This window comes from the organism of the source record quoted next, unplaced genomic scaffold (assembly GCF_019419815.1).
Source record: "Pyrus x bretschneideri cultivar Hongxiangsu unplaced genomic scaffold, Pyrus_bretschneideri_v1 Contig12, whole genome shotgun sequence".
In the NCBI taxonomy this organism is placed as follows: Eukaryota; Viridiplantae; Streptophyta; class Magnoliopsida; order Rosales; family Rosaceae; genus Pyrus; species Pyrus x bretschneideri.
In genome coordinates, this window is record NW_025999413.1 from 4,695,608 (window position 1) to 4,700,320 (window position 4,713).

At 37.3% G+C, this 4,713-nt stretch overlaps 1 long non-coding RNA gene and 2 pseudogenes across 1 annotated transcript; 1 reads left to right on the plus strand and 2 right to left on the minus strand.

Moving 5' to 3' along the window:
• Positions 1-298: 298 nt before the first annotated feature.
• On the minus strand, positions 299-1,358 carry LOC103947879 (annotated as a pseudogene).
• A 17-nt stretch (positions 1,359-1,375) lies between these two features.
• LOC103947880 lies at positions 1,376-2,684 on the plus strand (annotated as a pseudogene).
• A 107-nt stretch (positions 2,685-2,791) lies between these two features.
• Positions 2,792-3,503, minus strand: LOC125474156. Its single transcript, XR_007255824.1, has 3 exons — positions 3,364-3,503; positions 3,092-3,258; positions 2,792-3,000 (listed from the first exon to the last, which is right to left on the minus strand). It is a non-coding gene; the product is annotated as an uncharacterized LOC125474156 (long non-coding RNA).
• Positions 3,504-4,713: the final 1,210 nt, after the last annotated feature.

Consider the following 4,713-nt stretch of genomic DNA (forward strand, 5'->3'; position numbering starts at 1 on the left):
GTGGGTCGGCCTTTACAGAAATGGTAAGGCTGCTTCAGCTTTGCTGGAGCTGCTATATGTAGAAGGTCCAAAGATCATGTTGCCCTACCTTTGCTCGCTTATTTATCTTTCGTTACAACTCTATTTCGCAAATAGCCTTTTGGCTACATATTCATGTGATCGAACTCTATCCAAAAATACCAATATTGACCACCAAAAATTTACGAAGTTTTAATGCATAACTACGGAAAATCAGACTTTGTAACTAGTCAATTAAAATTTTAAAATGAACAAGAAAGAAAAAGAAAAAAGTGCTTTATCATTTAAACTTAATGAACATTCTACAAAGCCTCAAATACCTGCTATTCTCTACAATGCACAGGTTTCCGTGATATGTTAACTCCGAACAGCCTCACCGCTCCATGATCTTGAACCGTCCTTAGAGGGTCACCGACCCTACCATGCATCTCTCTGATCCCCGAAATGTCGAGGTTTCTAGGTCTACAATAAATGAACATCTTCTTATCCTCCCTTACCGATCTCTCAAACCTCACAACATCACCAACTTTCAGCTTCTTCTCCTTCACAAAACGAATCCACCCTTTGCTCAACACGTAACTAACTCTGACTACTACTCCAATAACAATATCTAAACCTCCACACTTTCCCCACCTCATCCTCAAATTTCAACAAGACCCCTTTGCCAAACCCTACACACAGATGAACCTGAAAACGCTTCTCGGCATGTTGTTTTGGTATAACCATGCGGTTCAATCTCCCTACGTCGCTTGGTGTTGCCACTTTCTCGAAGAGCAACTCCCTCCAGCTACTACACGCATCCCTTAAATCAAGGTAATGCTTTCCACCATCATCAAGGCCTACGGCACCACCATTGTACAACTTATACTTGTAAATCTCGAGCTCGTTGGCATAAGAATGTTTTCGAAGCATGTCAACGATCTCAGCCTTGGAATGGGACTCCAAGAAAAGAGCCTCGATGACATCACGTTCGTAGGGTTTCATTTTGTTTCGACTGTTGTTTGTGATGGCATCAAGACCCCGGAACTTTAACGAGGCAATGTCGCAGGTTTTGGCAGCTTCTTCTTCATCCTTGAAGGTTCCCAACCCCACACGATGACTCTTCTCGTATATTTGAGCTCCCCATCTTCCATTTGACTGGAGTACTACTCCTTTGTACCTAGAAGGCAGGCAACGTGTTTGGACTTGCACCGTTTGCTCCATTCATTGTTGAGTATTCACTAGGATGGGAAGATACCCACGGATATGAATAATCGCAGTTATCCGTCCATATATATAAAATTTACGATTGCGGTTATGGATAATCATTTAAACAAATACACAGATACAGGTATAACCATTTACCCGTGAAATATAAATGGATGATTATGGGTATTACCCGAGGTGATATCCATTTAATCGTTTGTTTTAATATTTGTAAAATTTTAAAAAATTAAAATTTAAAAGCCTAAAAACTATTCAAGCTCTCCCAGACTCCCATCACCGTTTGTTTACCCGTGAAATTTTAATTTTTAAAAAATTTACAAATATTAAAACAAACGGTTAAATGGATGTCCATTTGTAACCGCAAGTAATACCAATAATCATTCATTTATATTTCACGGGTAAATAGTTATACCTGTATCCGTGTATTTGTTTAAACGGTTACCTATAACTGTATTCGTGAATTTTATATGGACGGGTAACTGCGATTATTCATATCCGTGGGTATCTTCCCATCCTAGTGATTACTCAACAAGGAATGGAGCAAATGGTGCAAGTCCAAACAAGTTGCATGCCTTCTTCTAGGTACAAAGGAGTAGTGCTCCAGTCAAATGGAGGATGGGGAGCTCAAATATACGAGAAGAGTCATCGTGTGGGGTTGGGAACCTTCAACGATGAAGAAGAAGCTGCCAAACCTACGACATTGCCTCGCTAAAGTTCCGGGGTCTTGATGCCATCACAAACAACAGTCGAAACAAAATGAAACCCTACGAACGTGATGTCATCGAGGCTCTTTTCTTGGAGTCCCATTCCAAGGCTGAGATCGTTGACATGCTTCGAAAACATTCTTATGCCAACGAGCTCGAGATTTACAAGTATAAGTTGTACAATGGTGGTGCCGTAGGCCTTGATGATGGTGGAAAGCATTACCTTGATTTAAGGGACACGTGTAGTAGCTGGAGGGAGTTGCTCTTCGAGAAAGTGGCAACACCAAGCGACGTAGGGAGATTGAACCGCATGGTTATACCAAAACAACATGCCGAGAAGCATTTTCAGGTTCATCTGAATATAGGGTTTGGCAAAGGGGTCTTGTTGAAATTTGAGGATGAGGTGGGGAAAGTGTGGAGATTTGGATATTGTTATTGGAGTAGTAGTCAGAGCTAGTTACGTGTTGAGCAAAGGGTGGATTCGTTTTGTGAAGGAGAAGAAGCTGAAAGTTGGTGATGTTGTGAGGTTTGAGAGATCGGTAGGGGAGGATAAGAAGATGTTCATTTACTGTAGACTTAGAAACCTCGACATGTCGGGGATCAGAGAGATGCATGGTAGGGTCAGTGACCCTCTAAGGACGGTTCAAGATCATGGAGCGGTGAGGCTCTTCGGAGTTAACATATCACGGAAACCTGTGCATTGTAGAGAATAGCAGGTATTTGAGGCTCTGTAGAATGTTCATCAAGTTTAAATGATAAAGCACTTTTTTCTTTTTCTTTCTTGTTCATTTTAGAATTTTAGTTGACTAGTTACGAAGTCTGATTTTCCGTAGTTACGCATTAAAACTCCATAAATCTTTCGTGGTCAATATTTGTATTTTCGGATAGAGTTCAATCACATGAATGTGTAGCCAAAGGTTATTTGTGAAATAGAGTTGTAACGAAAAATAAATAAGCAAGCAAAAGTAGAGGCAACATGATCGTTGAACCTTCTACATATAGCAGCTCCAGCAAAGCTGAAGCAGCCTTCCAAGCCTTAATTTCAGCTTCTTTTTCTTCTGGTGTAAGATCCCTAGAGAAAATAGGTAAATGAGAATATATGAAATAAGTATGAATTTATATTCAATCCAATTTCCAAACAAAATGAATATCATAGAACATACATCAGTTGGAAGGGGGTCAATAAGAGGCGGTTCTTTATATGTGCCTTCGACGATATCCCAAAGATCTTCTGCCATCAAGTAAGTCTTAACCCGAGAACTCCATTCATCATAGTTTTTAAGGTTAAGAACTGTAGCAACAACACTATATGCTGCCATGTTCAATCTGCCTATTTATTGAATGAGATTATGTCATTTGAGCTTTGAGCATATGTGAAAAAAAAAAATACAAGGTAAAAAGTTTGAAACAAAAGTCTAAGTATACTTAAGCATACCTAAAACGATGAGCAAATCAAGAAACCAGTGACTAGACGACCCAAATGTGAGATGACAAACTTGAACAACCACCAAAGCATGTAAGAAAAAGGGATCAAAGAAACCATATCCGTTACCCCCGAGCTTGGGCGCTATTTATAATCTCATTCCAGCAACTATTCAAAAATATCTCACCTTTGATGTGTTGTCTTTCATTTTTCCAAGATGCCTCTTTCTTTCTCAGATAATTTGAACTTTAAGTCCAAAAATCCACAGTACGAAAATGGTCACCTTCATCAAATTTGTAAAATTTTAAATTTTATCTCACGTGAAATTGATGGAAGATTTTTGTTAAAAAAAATTGGAAAATAATTTATACAACAGATACATATTTTAGATTATTTATTATTGTATATGTTGTATTATATTATGGATGAATGACAATAACATAATAACGTTAACAATAAAGTTAACGATGACTTTAACACCAATTATCTATCTACGTACCCATCTCCCTCATTTTTCTCCAACGTTGAACGCGCCAGACACGCTTTTTTGGACACTTTCTACTAGAAATCTGCAGAACAGGTGATCTGTTGGTCAAATATAGTGTATATTCCTGTTTTTTTTTTTTCACCCCAAAACACATACAATTTGATTGATTGAGTTGGTGCCGGTTTAAAAGTCATGCAATTTGATTGACTGAGTTGGTGCCGGTTTAAAAGTCAAAAATTCATTGCAATGAAACTTGCTTTCTCACAAAAAAATGCGAGCTGAGAAATAGTCAGAACTATTTAGCAGTAGAAAAAAATAAAAAATTATGATAAAATTAGAAAAATAATAATGGATAAAAATTCAGGACTACCTGGCTACTAAAGGCAAACTTGAGAAATTATAACAACTACCACTACAAGTAAGAAAAGAGAAATTTTATTTGAACTTATATAATCTTTTTCTACACCCAATTTATTCTTTTCATCCATATTAACTTTTATTAAACTATCAATATCTCTTTAAACCCATATTTACTAAATTACCCTCACAAACCCAATTCAATTTGTAGATTTATCCGTACACTCATTTAGACATAAAAACCCAAAATTTGCAAAGAGAAGTCCATTTCAAGTTAGGACTACGAAAAAGTGTACAAATTCTTAATCCAAACAATATGATCGTCCTTGCAATCATATTGCAAAAGAGCTTGTCGCACTAGTTTAAGAGTTTTTTGTTTGTTTCAAATGGTCTGAATCTGAATTCTAAATGCCATTGTTTCTTTATTCTTATTTTTTTTTCCCACTTTGGTTTAAGTTTAAGTCCTCTCTCTGGTTGTGACTATCTATCAATTAAGTACAGGATTTAATCGACTATTT